This window comes from Phasianus colchicus, chromosome 1, assembly GCF_987193195.1.
Source record: "Phasianus colchicus chromosome 1, bPhaCol1.hap1.1, whole genome shotgun sequence".
Lineage (NCBI taxonomy): Eukaryota > Metazoa > Chordata > Aves > Galliformes > Phasianidae > Phasianus > Phasianus colchicus.
The window spans coordinates 155,088,324-155,106,799 of record NC_143436.1 but is presented as its reverse complement, the minus strand read 5'-3'; the positions used below and the strand labels follow the sequence as shown (position 1 = coordinate 155,106,799).

At 36.6% G+C, this 18,476-nt stretch overlaps 1 long non-coding RNA gene across 1 annotated transcript in view; it reads right to left on the bottom strand.

Moving 5' to 3' along the window:
• Positions 1–915: 915 nt before the first annotated feature.
• The window catches only part of LOC149920167 (uncharacterized), a 28,138-nt gene continuing 10,577 nt past the window's right edge, over positions 916–18,476 (bottom strand). The window contains exons 2-3 of the long non-coding RNA XR_016461362.1: positions 2,684–2,727; positions 916–1,612 (exon numbers count right to left, since the gene is read on the bottom strand). This is a non-coding gene — a long non-coding RNA (uncharacterized LOC149920167). The remainder of the gene's footprint in view (positions 1,613–2,683; positions 2,728–18,476) is intronic.

Genomic DNA, 18,476 nt, shown 5'->3' with positions numbered 1-18,476 from the left:
CTGCTATTTCTTTTGCTGTGTTTAAATGTAACATAAAAAGAACATGCGGTCACTATAGAATCTTTTCTAAGTATAATTTCCTACTTCAGCATAACTGATTGATATTTTTTCATTATAATTCCTAATACTTTTTAAAAATAATTAATGTTATTAAAAAAAAAAAAGAGAGATTATAGGAAATACAGTTTCTTCCATCATTGAAATGAATTGAACTAAAACCCTTTCCAAAATCAAACCTATCAAATTGGGTTAACTTCATTTTAAAATACTTACAGGGTGTTATTTACTATTGGATTATTTATGTGTTTGTCATATATTCTAAGGAATATACTCCAGTCAAAGACAGGAACCTTTTGAGAGAAGCTTGACGTAAGATTGTCATGAAACATGACTTGATTAAGTTCAAAAGACTTTTAAATAATCATTTGGACATCTGTTGGTTTATCCAAGCTTACTAGAGTTCACCCATGATTTTCTGTGTGAAAACACTTCATTAAGTACTTAAGTAGTTCCCAAGTCTGAAATGAATGCAACTTGACAGAAGCATCACAAATTTTTGTTATGTGGTTTTAAATATCCAACCAAAGCAAGCATATTCATAGCAAATTACAAGATTCAACTGCTGATTACCTAAACTGTGATTTGGGAATGTAACAGAAAAAGGTGTTTTACAGATCATGCGTTGTATTTCCTTCATGAGACCACTCAAAATAAAGGAAATCTTGTTCCATCTCAAAAGACTCCTGTGAATTCCAGAAAGATAAACTCTTGCCAGGATTATAAAACACAGCTGGTCCCTGAACTGATGTGTAAATGTAGGCTTGGAAGGTTTCTTTGAATGCTATCAGAAGAAAAGTACTTAACAAATAATCAGGAAGCTGAAAAAAGTGTGTAATGTATTTTAAATTATGGAGTTAAGGACTTCAGACATCACCACAAATAACCATGGATGAATACAAGAAGATTCATTCTGAATTCCTTTTTAAATGAAAGAGCTTCTAGAGAGCTGTGGACTGAAAAGGGAATTATACCTCACTGGGTGAAAACGTCTTTGGACTTCTCACCTGAAACATTAATCAACCTAGAAAGAAAGAGAATTTGGCTTTACCAGAATGAAGTTATTAAAGAGGGAATGTGAAACAGCTTCTACATCTTACATGAACAGGTAACTCTCACTGATAGAGAGACTTTGAGTAACCGACTGCTAAAATAAGAAATGCATTTTAAAGTTGGCAGGTGTTTCATGTTTGTTGTGGTTCATTTTGGATTATCATGTAGGAGTTCCAATGACCTGTGTTCTGCTCTCTTCCCACATTCTCAGTAGTCAGAGTTAGTAAAAGACAATTACTGAAGTTTAGAGGGCTTGTGGAAAAATATGTGGTGGATATGATAAGTTGAAAACTAGGTAAGATGTAGCTTGAGGTGCTCTTTCATACTAAATATTTGGAACTTACCTACATTCTCCCAGTTACTTACCATCCTTCCTTGTGATGGTAAAAGCCTTAATCTGTGAGGCTTCATTTGTTGTCATCAAAGATCACAAATCACTGGCTGAGATAGGAGGGGACCTCCGGTGGCTGTCTGGTCCAAACCAGTTCTCAAGCAAGGCCACCTGGAGAAGGTTGCCCAAGATGATGCCTAGATAGCTTTTAGGTATCTACAGGCTGGGAGATTCCACACATCTCTGGGAGACCTGTGCCAGTGGCCAGTTACTTTCAGCAAATAAGTATTTTGTAATGTTGAGATTGAACAGAGATCATGAGAGTAGTCTGGATTTCTACTCTAAGGAAAGGAGGGGAGAATAGTTCAGCTGAAAGGGATCTACAAAGATCATCAAGTCCAACTACCTGACCACTTCAAGGCTAAACAAAAATTAAAGTGTATTATTGATGGCATTATCCAAATGCTTCTTGAATATTAACAGGCTTGGGGAATCAACCACTTCACCAGGAAGCCTGTTCCAGTGTTTGATCACCCTTACTATAAACAAATTTTTCTTAATATCTAGTCTGAATATCTATCATCTGGTACAGCTTTGTGGTAATTCTGCAAATCCTATCATTAGTTACATACAGTTGTGTGGCTTTTCTGTGCTCTGATATTAATATTTCAGTAAAAGGCTACAGAGATGGTAGGAAATTAAAGCCTACATCTGTTAATTTGTCAGTATGAACAGACTGAATGAGAATTAGTATTGGTCTCAAATTATGGCCGTGTGGACAGAATTGAATAGATGGATATTATACTGGTCCTGGTAAAATATATTTGTGCCATTGATACAGAGATAAGACTTTAATAGATACTTTTCAGTGCATAGTTCAGGGTCTGTTCAGCAGTAATAAATTTTCTGTCTGAGGAAATCATACGGTAACAAATGCTAAGTTTAGAGCATCCGAAAGATTTTTTCTATGCCTGCTGAGATCACTCTGCTTCCTACTTAATAAACTTGTGAAAACATTTTCTATCACCAGCAGTAATGCCAACAACATCTTTTTTTAGTGTTAAAAGCATGTTAGAAGTGATCCATACATGCCTAAATACGTCTAGACTTGATTATCCTTTGTGTTATTTATGATTATTTATGTTAATTTATGATCAAAAAACTGATCTAAAGGTTTCTGATAGTTCATTTAATATATAAGACACTGTCAACAGGTTTTGAATTCTGAACATTTATACATACCTGCTATTGTGCTTTCTTTTATTTTTTTTTCCCTTTGATGGTGGCTGAAATGCAGAAAATGGCAAAAGAATTAAAAGCTCCAAATAATTAGATATTAATAATTCTTGAGGCAAGAAGGAGTTGTTAAAATACATTAAAATGCTGGTAATACTTTATGCTCAGTTCTTTATCTCTCAGAAGTGACTTGGATTCTTCATGAGACATCTAGGATTTCATACAACTTTTCTTTCCTCATGAAGATTAGTCCGTTTGCAGTCCCTTGAGAATTTGTTCTTCCCTCTCTCCAGTAATATAGGAGATAAATTGCTGCCTTGATCTTCCCATTGCAAATCCTAAGCAGTTTTTTTGTTCCAAATCCTTAATGTACTCAATAGCTTTAGAAGTCTCGTAAGATTTTTGATCTGTAATAGTACTGCACAGGTGGACTTCATCTTCACATACACTGGTCACACTTTTCCTCATCCAGTAAAACATGCTGCAGTGGATTCCTGTACGACCCTTCCTTAACTGAAGACGGTGTGTCATAATCTAACTCTCTTAAAGACACTGAAATCCTGCTTGTAAGTAGAAGCAGTTAGGCATGCTTAGGAAAGTGAATTTTATTAGAAAACTAAAATCCTTAGTAGAAATGTGCTATGTTAGATTAAATTTTCATTAGAAAATATTTCACAAACGTAGGATAGAACCACCTTTGGCATGTGTTTTGGCATTTAGCACATGTGATTCTCTTTTGTCCGAGATATTTAAACAAGGCTGGTTCATCTGCAGTTATCTCACTCTTTTGAAATTACAATTTTGGAAAAAAACTTCTGACTTTGAGAGCGCAGGTTAGATGTAAACAACCAGGGAAACCAAAGAGAAAAACTGGTATGATTACAGTAGGAGCTAGATCACATCTCAGGAATTATGTAGGTACTGAGAGTTTAAACTCAAATTATATATATACACAAATTTGTCTACACTCAGGTATCTCATAACTTGAAGTACTTAAATGTCACAGAAAATTCCCTCTTTGACTTTCATGTTTCCAACTATACCCAGCATTACTCTGCTTTTTACAGGGTTGTGCATCTGACCTATCAGAGTTGGAGTCCTGAATCTGAAATTCATTTGCCTATCTGCCCTGATAAAGTTGATACAACCAATATACTCTGGACAAGTGTAACTTATGCTAAGAGGTTTTGCTTTCATTTTTTTAGAAGGACAGCCAGTGACTATATGATGATATATTTTATGCAACAATTAAGAATGTTTTGGCATCAGCTACAAGGACTTTTGCTGTGTTTAATTTTTTCTAGGCTTTGAGTAAGCTAGGAACAGGAACAAGAAATATGGCCTCCTCTCCTGAATCTGCTCTGACCATCTAGCTTGTAAGGATCATCATGCTCATAGGGATATCTTCCCTTTCTGGCCTAAAGATTAGGCTGTGGTCAGTGAAGTGTTTTTATACATAGGAGTCTAGATAACAGAAGGAAATATTTCAGTTCAAAAAAGCAGTATTTTGATGCACAGGGATCTAAAGGCACAATAAAGTGTCTCAATTCACTCATTCTCTGGCTTGTTGAATATATTAGAGGTCATCTTAGTAAGGACCAAAGGAAAAAATTGACTAGCCAATTCCAAAATGTATTTCCCCTAAAGCTGAATTTGAACTCCCTATCCAAAGCTGCCAAATAGTGTCTTCTTTGTAATAATCAAAATTATAATACTTTGATAAGAAATACCATCCTTCTCTTTTTAATAGGTCTTTGAAATCTTCTGGAATCTAATTATGAATATTGGATATGATAGAAAATGGTTTAGACTGTCAGCTTACAGTGAGTATTCTTTTTAAAACGTTAACTAACTACAGATATATTTTTTTCAAAATAATTTGAAATTTAATTGTTTCAAAATAGTTACAGAAACATTTTGTATCTGTCAGAAAAGGACTATTTTGTTTTTGTTTTGTTTTCTTCTCTTTTGTTTCATTTCAAATTGCATCACAGATTGCCAGGTTTTGCTTCAGAGTGCACTATAGTTATTACTGCTATTCTTCTTCTTCCAAGTAAGTCTCAAAACACCAGAGAAAAAAAAGCTGAAACTTTTTGGGGCATGATGCAACTTTACAGTCTTATCAGTTTAAAAGTGCTCTCTCTGAAAGTATCTAGAAATATATTCTTGGATACCTTTTTTGTATAAAAGGAGATAAGATGTAAAGAGAAAGAGATCATTAGAAAGAAAAAGAGTGAGAGAGATGTTAAAGACCTAAGGGAGTGATTGAATACTACATAGAGTTTTATACTATACAGAGACATTTGGGATATGAAAGTCTAAAGAAAAACATTTCAAGCTCAACAGTGTAAAGGAAGGTTTAGGTGAGAACAACTCCTGCAGATACTGGATTATAAATATATATTTCAAATACATGCTGAATTAACTTTAAAATGGAGTGTTTCTACCTAACTTCTCTTCTGAGTTGTTTATGCCAAAGAAGTAATTGTGCAACTCCTGAGAATGGTCCAAAGAAGGACCACCAGGATGCTTTGGGGAAGCAGTGCACTTGCCCTTTGAAAAGACCAAGGGATGGGAGGTAGTTCAGCCTGGAGAGGAGATGGATCACATTGTTTGACTTTGTGAAATCAGGCCATTAATATATACCAACCTCTACGTCACTAATTTACTCTAAGAAGCCATGTGCCACTAAGTTATAGCACTGTGGAATATCTATGAAATAGATCACCCATGGAATAAGAGCAGAAGAATATACACTAATGAAATCTCTTTCTCTCTTTTTTTTTAACAAACATGGTCCTCCACCCCAGTTATAGGCTTTATTTCCCTAACTACCTTAAACGGTTGCCTGTATTTGAAGCCCTGCTAGGCTGGACAATTAAGTCACAAATGTGGAAAGTGGCTCCCCATATAAATACTTTTTCTCCTGTCCTAGGTTACTTGGATTGCTGTCTATCAATGGACCAAATGTACTTGTATTGAATTTTCCTTTTCTTTTTTTAAGCATGTAGATAATTTGATCCACGTACTTATTTAAGGCAACTAAAGTTGTTATACATGATTTTGAGAAAAACAGTCAGACTTCTTTTTCCTGTCACATTAAGCAAAATAAAATAATACTGAAGTCCCATGATTTCCAAAGATACATTTTATGAAGTTGTTCCCTGACCACAGGAGTATTCATCATCCTAATGTTTCAGTAGCTTGTGATGTAATCTCATAGTTTTCTTTGGGTCAGTGACATGTGAAAGAAATAATTTTTTTTTTGTATCAGCAGCATCCTGCAGCATCCTTGTCAAATGTATTGTCACTTAATTTGGTCTGGCTATGGAACCAGCATGGTAATTTTGGAATGTGGTGTTAATGAGACTTTTATAGGTTTCTATGTCTTGCTAAAGAAAACCTTTTGTTTCTCTAGGCTTACTAGCCACTAGATGTCTTTGCATCTTCTATGCATGTCTTTTAACCTTGTGCAGATCTGACTTTTTAAACTCAGCAGTGCAGTACTATCTTCCTAATTGTCACTCATACTTCTGGTTTTCTCTTGATAAAACAACAGTACAATGTAGATGTAGCGCAGTTCGAATAGAAGGAAGATAGGAAGAAACTTTCTCCACTACAATTATAGTTTGATTAATGTTTCTGAACGTTTTAATAAAACAAATAAATGAGTTAAGTTGTTGAATGCTGCTGCACCTCTTTCACAAAGAATATACTTGTACATACTACTCTAGTAAATTCCATTTAATTCATCAACAGGGCTGGGATCAGATTGCCTTTTCCTGAAGAGTGCCATGCAACCAGTGCTTCCAGAGAACTGAGCTATCTGCATACTAGAAAGCCACTGAATATGGTGTAACACTCTTCCCTGGAATGTCATTACTTGGCATGGCTTGAAAATACCACTTGAAAAAGAAAAAAAGGAAGTGTGATTTAGGGCCAGATTCACTGACAAATTCCAGTTGCTTTGTGCTTGTCTGGTGATAGAAAACAGCAGTAAACTAACAAGCTAAAGTGGATTTATGATTGCTTTGCATATCTGACATGGCATGGGGCTATTAGAGCATACCAGAGGGAGTGTTCTCTTCTTTAATGATGAACTGGAGATAAAGAGTGAGGGTGTTTGCTTGCAATAGAATTCCTGGTGATATGAAACAAATTCCAGCTTAGTGTATATTCTACTATTGCTTAAATTGTGTTCCTCTGCATATTATGCACTGATGTTAAGAGTGCAGAAATGACTCAAAATGACAATCAGATAGAATAACAACCTACAGATATGAGAAATATTTGAAAGCTTTTTTAAGCAAAGACCTTGTGTATAGCACATGGTAAACTGCACTCAGTGTGGGGTTCACATCCTTTCCTGCTCACATAACTTTAACACATCCAGCCTAATGAAAGTCCACTGCTATCAAAAGAGAATGTCACCAATGTCATGCGGAGCAGATACATTTGAGTATGTCTGTCTGACATGGACATAAAAGGTTTCACTGAAGTACAGCAGCGTGAATTGCACAGTGGAGGGCCTTTGTCATCTCAGTTGCAGAATGCCTCAGACGTTCGATTGGCCCTGACATCTCTGACACAATGATAAGTGTGTACAAATATTTCATAAAGTACCAATTATTTAGAAAATGAAATGCTTGTATGTTTTGTCAGGCAAGAGTTTCTCATGGCTAGCCTCAGTGCTCATGCTGTCAAAGTTCCCCCATTATGGTTTTTCTTCACAGCATATGAAGTATTTTTCTCGTGACAATGTCACTGCAGACTGAGAGTTATAGATTCATATATTAAGAGTTTCATATTCTGAAGTATGTCTTTTGTCTGACACCTGCTTGGTTTCCCCTAGAAAACAGCTGAGGACTTTGGCTCTGTGCAGATATGCCAAGCTATTCTGACAGTTTCATGAAGTGAGTCTTCCAGCTGAGAATGTGTTAGACTGCAATGTTTTCCAAAGGAGAGGAACCACAGAAACAAGAACAAAGTCATTCTGTCAAGGACCAAACTGAAGTTGTAGCGTGTGGGCATAATTGGCACTTGCGTATTGAGAAAGATATCAGCTATATGATAATTGTCAAAAAGCAAGAAGAAAGTGGTGTGACTATGTGCTCATCTGTATTCACTTGGGTCGCTCAGCTCCTCCTATGCCTGTATACTGTCAGAAACAGAGATATATTTCTGACACTGATACTGGTCAGATTATTATTGACTGGATGGCATACCTAGCTCTTTCCCCTGATCTTGTCTGAGTGAGAGATGTTTACACGGACAGATGTCTCCAGATGAAATCCAGGTTCGTTTATTGTATTTGTCTGGTCACCCTCTCCATTAATAACTAAAATTAAACTAACTTCAAACCCAAAGACTCTAGCTTGAGCATAGTTGTCCTTAATGAGGCCTCAGTTATTAGACTGCAGATTTTCTCGCATTTTACAAGAAAATCTGATTCAACATTTAAAAAGTTAATTGTCGGATTGCTTCTTGAAAACTGAGTAAACTTAAAGTTCATTTGAAAAGAATTATTTAATCAACAGTTCTTGGAGGCAAAAATAAATACCTCAAATCTCCTATAAAAACACAGATAGAAATATCTCCAAGCCAATTCATTGTGAAACAGCTGAATGGTATGATGTACATAAACATCTACAGCATTTTTGGCCTGTTTTCCAAGACCTTCTCTGTCTTGTCAGAATGTTCAGAGTGATATATCATTAATCTAAAAGAAAATGGATTGCTGTTACTGATCATAAAATTTAATTATAGTAGAACTTTAATCCGAGATAAACTTGAATGTCTCTGATGGGAAAATAAGTGACCACCAAAGCAGACTGGCCACCCAAGCCATTACTGATGTATTTCAGATACTTTGTTGAAAGCCAGATGTAATGAAATATATTATTAATTCTCTTGTAGCAGATAAGCTTGTTGTGAAAAACATTTTCAGACTCAGATATTCAACAGATACTCTGCACGTTTTCCAAAAACTCTGTCTGTTGTGGGCCCTTTTATCAGCTTCCTCCCTTTTTTCTCTTGTAAACGCACGTCTTCCATCGTTCTTCTCTTTCTTGTTCACTGAATTGCCACCACATCAAGTTCACATTTTGTTCACTATTCCTAGAAGGCTACTGGATACAAAAGAGCTATTTAAGTTTATACTGTTGGCCCATAGTATAGCTCTGCCCATAAGTGTAGCATGTAGCTTTTGATGAGAAATGTCTTCTATTACTTTCATATATGCTGGTTTAGCAATTTAGGAATCAGTATATTAGTTTAAGGACAAATGTATTGCATATGTATGTCTTAACTGCCTAAATGTAGACCTTGAACTCTGAGTGCGTGTGCTTGATTTGTCAAGTCGCCCAGTACATATCGTGAGGAATAAAGGAATGCTGCTCTCTAACACCACATCGGAGTTGAGTTCTCTTCCCAGATTTCAGATGACAATTTGGAGATTTTGTCATTTATAATTATCTTAAATATTAGTAAGCTACAAACAAAACATCCCACAGCTACAACTACTTCAAATCTGCTTCTGATTCTTAGAAGTTATATATTTCCTTTTTCCCATTAAGCATATGATGTTTCATTTGTAGTAGAAAAGTAGAGGATAAATAGTTGTCTGGATCATTAGAGAGTATTAGATGAATGACTTAGATTAAAATGGGGTGTGAAAGTCGTTAATTTTGCTTGCGAAAACTTGCTGGAGCTGACTTGATGTTCAAAGGAAGTGCAAGTATAACGTGCAATTCTGACTCATTTAACTGGAAGAGACACTGCCTAAAATTCAAATTTGGTTCCTGACATAATATTTTTAATCTGAAATGAATAATATTGATTATTTCATTGGTATTGTTCATGTGTAGGAGGATTACTGACAACAGTAAAGGCTTCTAGGAGGAAGCCCAGATCTTGTTTCAAGGCAGCAGAGATACTGCATATTTGTGAAAATGGTGCGTGTTTTGATTGACAAGCCAACCATCTTTTGCTAGATAAAAATAACTTTACCATGATGTGATGGGTATTGAATGTTTAAAAATTGTAAATTATGATCTGTGAGACTGAAATCACTGGAGTCTAGAAATCACTGGAGTAAAAAAAGTATATATTTATTGTAATTCTATATTTTGTATATCTGTTTTATTCTGAGTTTTGAGTATTATTAAAATTCCACAGTTTTCTAACTCTTCATTTTGCTAGAAAGAGATAAGAACTTCCCAGGGAATATCACTACAAGATCTTCTGCAGTGCCATGTCCGAATGGACAAGATTTCTGGAAGGACAATATACCTATTGCATTCTGTCTAGTATAATGCATCTTGTTTCTCCCTTCTCCCAGTGATGTATTTCATATTGAAATGCAGTCACTGATTTGAAGCAAATGTGCTCATGCATTGAAGGGATAGTTTTGAAGATTATACTCTTACGACCTGAGTAAATTTGGGGAGAAGAGTAGAGGAGGCACACATATCTTGGAAAAGGAAAAGCAGGCTGCACGACCACTTCTCCCCTTGTCTCACCTCTTGCTGCTTGGCACGGTCATGGGACTGCCCCTTGGTCACTCCATATGTCCCAGACCACAGATATAAAGCAGTTTACCCAAGCTTTCATTATGTAAACTACATCATTCTGGGAATTTTTTTGTTTCTCTGAACCTCCCAGTGCTTAGCCTGGGGCAAAGCAACTCACACCACACAGTGCTGTGCTTAATCACACAATTGAGACCATGGAGGAAGAGAACACAGGAAACCTTTATTTTTCTACAGAACTGATACAGTACAGGCAGAGTCTGCACAATAATACTTCATTTACTGCCTTTGTCCTATTATTTACCTCCTTGCGACCCTGCAGAACCAGAGGTCACTTAGCTGTATGGTAGCTCTGAGTTCTGAAGCAACTGTAAGAGACTGCCAATTATTCATTGTTTTCCCACAGTTTATCATGGTCCCAGAATATGAATCTCAGCAGTGTTCTGAGAGAGGGAGAGATTGTCTAGGGGAACTGCCTTTCCCCTCATTTATATTCAGACAGACCATCTCTCTTCTCATCCGTAACTTCATTGCATTCCTGTAACAACCACTGTGGGAGTATTCAGTGTATTTCTTATCATCTTGTAATGCAATTTAGATATTGAAAAGGGCAAGGAGGAGCCAGCAAGCTATATCTGGATAGCTTTAGATTGACTACAAGAAAGCAGGACCTTCCTTGTGTTGCCTTTCCTTTACAGTATATAACTACTGCTTACAGTATGAACTACTGCTATAAACACTAATTTCAGCAAGTTTCTCATTTCATGCAAAAAGATAATAACATAAGAGAATCATTCCTGATACCTGTGGTAAGGCACAGAGGAAAGACACAGAGATGATAAGAAAGAATCTTCCAGGGCAGACTGCCGCTATGCAAAATGACTGCAGAATTTGTGTTTACCTCAGTGTTACCTTAAAACTGACTGATGAGTGATAATCAGAGGATGGTCACAATACCTGTGGGATGTGCTATTTCAGAACAATTATACTACATATATTTCTCTGAAAAGTACACCTTGGAAAAGTTTAGTAAACTTTTTTTTTTTTTCCTGGAAATGCTTCTATGGGAATGCAATAGGAACAGTAACTGCCCTCTTTTCTCTTTTGTGGGTTTTCTGAAGTAGATGATTAAGTCAGGCTGACTATGACAGCATCTACATGTTTCAGTGTTCTTCTAAACTAACATGTTCTTACTAAACATTATCTGTAGATGACATACGTGGTGCATTTATCAGCTATCTGCATTTGTTTTGGCTATTCCTCAAACGGTATCTGATGAGTCGGAGCACTTCTTTTGGTAGGCCCTTTAACTGCTAGGGTACACACTTTTGCTGTGGATAAAAAGGCACAGAAACAAGGCATATTTGGTTTTGTTATTATGCATCTTGTTTTACATTCATAACCTTTCCATTTTGATTCCTTCTTCACTGTAGACCTTCATGCTTATTCTCCATGTGGAAGCACTATAGCTGGCTTCTCCCATGCCACATCTTCTCTTGTACTCCCAAGGAATCTCTCAGTTTAGGAATCCTCAAGCCTAAAAGTCACTCATGCAGTCACACTCCAAGAAGTATACCACACACTCTCAGTTCCCTGCTACCAAATGGTCATTGTGCTGGGCTGCAGTTTGGGCACTTCAAACACAAAATGGCAAAAGATAACAATTGCCTGGACCTTCTGAATGTGGACTCTGTAATATACAATATATTTTTTTCTTGCTTTTCATAGACACTGACTTCACACTGAGAGCTGCAGTCAGAGGCTATAACCCCATGCCACTGAAGGACACAGACCCTAAGTGACCCTGTTCATTATATTCATAATAATATATGTCATTTTCCAGGCTGACAGAAAAATATTTGGTGCTGTATTTGGCTGAGCACTGGATTTCGCTAGAGCATTTAATGAAGCTCCAATCATCTAAACTTACATAGATCTTGAAATCACCTTTGGAGAATTTTCATCAGGCTCCATTTATTTGGAGTGTCACGTAAGTTCTCGGTATCTAATCTGACAACCTCGGTTGGAAGGTAATACTCGTGGGAATGTATGTTGCTTAGATTAGTGTCCCGCTCTTTTTAAATACACTGAATGTGATTAATCTCTCAGTGATATAAATATATCATTAATGTAAATACACTGCTTTCACTAGTCCTTTTATGAACGCATTCTGGCACAAGTGAGTGCAAAACCTGACCTTCTGATGATTAATTATGTGGTATTTAATTTTTAAATGTCTAACTCGTAAAAGTGAGAAAAAAAGATGACTTACAGTGTAAGCTATATTTCAGCTTAAAAATGATTCCAAATTTAAATTCTCTTGGTTAAAGACATGAATCTTAAGTCATTTATTTTTATTAGCAAGAAGATAGAGGTAAGATTCTGAGGTTTAGATCGTGTTACATCATGTGTATACAATAGTATAAAAACTGTGTGGACCAGTTATTTTCAATAGAAACAAATGTCTGTTTGCCTCTCAGACATATAAGCATTTGTCTTGTTTTCAGAGTAGAAATGTAAGATCAAATCTGTGTTCTTCCAATGTATCAGTACCCACACTTCAGAATATTAAACTGATGTGTTCAGTTTGCAGTTCGTCACTTGGCTTGTTTTACGTTGTATAGATTAATGAGCACATTAGATAGTACAAATGAGAGGGAAAAATTATCAAAGAATCATAGAATGGCCTGGGTTGAAAAGGACCACAATGATCATCTAGTTTCAACCCGCCTGCTATGTGCAGGGTCACCAGCCACTAGACCAGGCTTCTTAGAGCCACATCCAGCCTGGCCTCGAATGCCTCTAGGGATCGGGCATCCACAACCTCCTTGGGCAACCTGTTCCAGTGTGTCACCACCCTCTGAATAAAAAACTTCCTCCCAGTATCTAACCTAAACCTACCCTGTCTCAGTTTATAAGCAATCCCCCTTGTCCTAATACTATAAACCCAAGTGAACAGTCATTTCCCCTTCTGTACAGAGGGCTCCAGGTCTGGATGCAGTACTCCAGATGGGGCCTCACAAGAGTAGAGGGGGACAATCACCTCCCTCTCCCTGATGGCCACCTCTTTTTTAATGCAGCCCAGAATACAGTTGGCCTTCTGGGCTGCAAGCGCACACTGCTGGCTCATGTCCAGCTTCTCATCCACCAAGACCCCCAAGTTCTTCTCCACAGGACTGTTCTCAAGAACTTCTCCCAGTCTGTATAAATACCTGGGATTGCCCTAACCCTAGTACAACACCTTTCACTTGGTCTTGTTGAACAACATTAGATTCTCATGGGCCCACTTCTCCAGCCTGTCTAGGTCCCTCTGGATGGCTTCCCTTCCCTCCAATGTATCAAATTTCTTGTGTGAAAGAAATCATAAAAATTTTTACAAAATTCATACTTTGTATAGAAGGTATTGAATTCAACAATGTCTCATGGATTTTCTTGCTCATATTGCAGCGTTAAAAGCTGGTTTTTTTCAGCAGTATTGACCATGATTACGAAGTAGAGTTGGCTTCATATGAAGGTCACTGTAGAGGGCCATTTATATGTATGACTCATGTTTAAAAGTTTAGATGCAAGATGGAATTACAGGAATACTAGGGATGTCCTCTAGCATCATGGTGGCTGGTATAAAATTTGAGTTTCATGTTATATAGCATTGTAATACTGCTATATACAGTCTTACATCAAATATTGGAATGACTCTAACCAGACACATTAACTGATTTGATTTCAACTCTATATTCAGTCACACAAATTTATGTGTCCATTTTATAAATACCAATATGCAATACAAGATCCCACTGTAGTCAAAAAAGCCCATTACAAGACAGCACTGAGCTATTCAGCTCAACTAGCATAGAGATGAACCTTGTTGCATGCTGATAGGTGACGGGTCATTTTAGGCTCAGTGAGTTGCAACTTTGGAAGAGCACAAGATGTGCTCTCGTACCTTCCTCAACTCATGAAGGTTTCTCAAATCTCCCATGGAATCTCAAATATCACACCTATTTTTAGCAAAATGAATCTTACCCCAGGATGTCTACTCCAATAGATTTTCAGACTACATTTGCAGTTGCTTAAATATGTATCTTCTGCACCATTTCAGACTGTCTACAGTCTTACATGTAGAATATAGTCACTTTTGTGGAAAATTTCCAGTCTTGATTCACGTCCATCAGATAAGTACAGAAATTTTCACATCCTAGGAGTGTCTAACGCCACATGATATCTACCTTCAGGGAAGCGAATTATAATTGTGCATTGGCCAACGCCTGACTCCACTGTCTAGGTTATTCTGCTTGGCTTTTTGCTATTAATTAGAAGAACTCAGCTGTTGTGTAGGTTCTGTCTCATATTTGTCAGCACTATATGGGGTCTCAGGTACCCTCTGATATTATAGAGGACACCAGACATCTATATTTAGGTTTCTGAATAGGGTGCTGTGTCTATAATATGAGATAAAATAAATACACAGTTCATAGATACATTGAAATGAACACCTAAATTTAAGTGCTTTAATTGGAAATTAAATCCTACTCAGAGGAACATTCATATCACTTGTACAATGCTGAGAACTGGAGAAATAATCTTATTCCAACCTACAGCACTGATTATGCCTCCTGTGAATGTCTTTTCTCATAAAGATACTGTCAAAGTGATTTTGAAAAAGAATTCTTCTATTACATATAGTATTTGTGTCACTAGCAAGAAGTAATGACATTGTTAAGAACATCCTATCATCTTCCTGATATAATCTGGTGGAACAGAACAAGTCACTTGCTTCTCAGTGACTCCTCTCAGTATACATTATTTCCTGCATTCTGCATTATAGGTTTTTAGTTCTCCTGTTTGGTTTGTTTATACACTGACAAGAAATACTGTCCCTGATAAGACAAGCAGTGTAACAGAATACATTACTCACTCTGAGATGTTTTGCAAAATAAAAAATAATGACCTAAATATTTATATATTGTGGTTTGCGTGACGCTAATTCATTGAACTTCTGGCTACACCTGAAGAACAAGTATTTCAATGTTATATGATTACAAACTTTAAGCCAAACCCACTTCTCTAGTACATAATAAATTCTAATGAAATCAGTGGGAGTTATGCAAACGTATATATGCATAAAATCTGGCAAAAAGAAAATGACAACCAACATCTCATTTTAATGATAAATCAGCAAATTTTGTCCCACTGTTGCAGTAGCAGTAGTTTTGGCTTCTCGTTTTACTTTTGTTTTGCATCCTCCTTATGCAGTTTACACCATGTGTGTTGTTGTAGAGAATATACTGAAGAATGGTCAGTGATTGTTAAGGAAACTGAGTCTGTGGGCTTAGATTAAGCACAAAGATTTTGGAACGCACAGATTAAATCAGTTAGGGAGCATGGCCCTGGAGGTGTTCAAGGCCAGGTTGGATGGGGCCCTGGGCAGCCTGGTCTAGTATTAAATGTAGAAGTTGGTGGCCCCTGTCTGTGGTGGAGGGGTTGGAGATTCATGATCCTTGAGGTCACTTCCAACCCAAGCCATTTTGTGATTCTGTGACGCAAACAAAACAACAACAAAAAGAATCCATATAAATGATTTCACTGTTCACCAGACATGAATAAGATTATCTCATTATTGCTGGATTAAAATCTCATGCTTTCTCTCACTCTTTGTAGCATTATTTTTATGCCATGCTGTGACTGGTCTCAAGATTAAGGCCCTGAATATGTTTAAGTACATGTTAAGCTACTGAAACAGAGATCAGAAAGGAAATATTCTTTGGTGTACTATTGATCTCTACCTTCAAAGTTTTAAACTATTTATTGTATAAAAAGATCCAGCAATATATTTTTGTGTGCTCCATTATATCTGTGCTAATTTAAGTTTATGAAGCTCTTAAGACATACAGATTCTATATTTAAGTTTGCATATTCATACACACATCCACCCATATTGCTTCCATGTGTATATACATATAAACACAGAAGAAAACTACACTACTTCTGCACAGAACTATGTAATACCTGCATTATGTACTGAAATTATATTATATATGGGATATGACTGACCTCACCTTCTTTAAGCTGTACTGAAATTAAGCACTTAATCTAAGGTAGTCATCTAGACTTCTTCTATAGTCAGTGGAAAAGTTAGGCATTTTCAAAGTATTTGCACAAGATTACTCACATAAATTGTCCTTTGGATGTTCTTTACTGATGACAGAGAGAGCTTGCTTCATATCTAAAATTTGTCTTACATCTGGTGAAAGTAAGTTAAGAAGAATTCAGTTCAACTTTACTTAATGAAAAAATTGGGACAGTTCTCCCAGCATAGTTAAGAAACTGGTATACATTCAATTTCTATGCAGTAATATGTCACATGACGAAGATCATTTTGATCTTATACAGATTACTGCAGTAGTTTGGTGCTCAGTCTGACTGTGCTTTTTTCTACATGAGATAATGTATTAGTCGACATAATGATGGGAAAAGTAGAAGTTAGCAGAGTTTGTCCCCATTAGATCAGTTATTGCTGCAGCAGAGTTACTACTGGCTCCATTATGAATTTTTTAGAATTCTCTAATGCAGACACAGGCCAGATGCATATCAATGCTGCAGTTATTAAAAAAAAAAAAAAAAAAAAAAAAAAAAAAAAAGTTGTCTTAATTGTGTGGTCATTAAGCGACTGAAACTGATGTGGGTAATTTGTCTTTTTCATTTAAATAACTCCTAGAAACCAAAGTTGGTATAGGTGTTCCTAGATTCTTCAATGTTCATGGAATAATACAAGCAAATTAATGCAAAGGAGAAGACAGATAATTCCCTTACTTTCCCAGACTAAAAACGGAGACACAGCAACCCTGCTTTGTTATGAAATTTTGGTGAAGACAATTTAAGAATGTCATAAGCATGCTGTACAGAGACAACTGAAGGAGTAAACTACTAAAATACTGTTTTTACTCGACATCACAATTAAGTAATCTAAGAGCTGCAACATGGTACTTTTCCCTTATGAGTCACTGACTTTGCATAAAGCACAGTGAATTTATTGAATTATGAGGAATAATTGTTTCAAATGAGTAATAATACATATTGGCAAGATGCTATATTTCCAATATACATTGAACTTCTCACACTTTTCCATTTTGAGTCTGGACAAATGGACTGAGTTATTACCGTTCATGAAGTAGAAACAGAAAAAATTAAAGAGAGCTTTCTAGTCTGTTTTGATTTTGCATTCAACAAATGATGGTTCATTTATTTGTTCCTGTTTTTTTTAGAACTATTGCTGACTTACTTTACATTATCTGTATTCTATTCCACACTTCAAAATACTGAGATAATTTCTTACACTTATGAGTATCTAAATTTAAATACTGGCCAAGTCATTTTGAGATTTCTATCTATCTTTACATTTTCCTTTGTCAAATAAATATTGAGTCTCCAACTAAAGTTCATTGTCTAAATTATCTGTTAAAGAAGAATCTCTCTGGTGCATATCATTCCTGCTAAAATAATGACGTGTGGAATTTTTTTGCCTTGACTAACATTTGAGCTTTCAAATAGTTTCTCATTTTGATTTGTGATGTGTAAAGTTCAGTTCTAAAGTTTTTTTTCCAAAAGATTCCAGGGGAACATTCTATTATATATGACTTTTTAGAGCTAAGGTGAGAGATATCATAGAATGATAGAATCATAAAATCATAGAACGATAGAATCACAGAATGGTTTGGGTTGGAAGGGACTTTAGAGATCACCTAGTTCCAACCCCCTGCCATAGGCAGGGCTGCCACCCACCAGACCAGGCTGCCCAGAGTCCCAACTCAACTGGCCTTGATGGGGCATCCACAGTTCTTCTGGGCAGCTGCACCAGTGTCTCATCACTGTGAGTAGCAAATTTCCTCCTAATATCTAGTCTAATTATCTTCCCAATTTTAGCTTTAAACCATTCCCCTTTGTCCTATCACTGTCTGTCCATGCAAAAAGTCAGTCTTCCTCCTGTTTATAAGCTCCCTTTAAGTACTGGAAGGCTGCAATGAGGTCTCCCCAAAGCCTTCTTCAGGCTGAACCAGCCCAGCTCCCTCCAACTTTCTTCAAAAGAAACATGCTCCAGTCCTCTGATAATCTTCCTCTGGACCTGTTCCAACAGCTCCACAACTTTCTTGTGTTGAGGGCCCCAGACCTGGACGCAGTATTCCAGACAAGTTCTCACAAAGGCAAAGTAAAGAGAGACAACCACCTCCCTTATCCTGCTGGCCACCACTCTGTTGATGCAGTCTAGGATATGG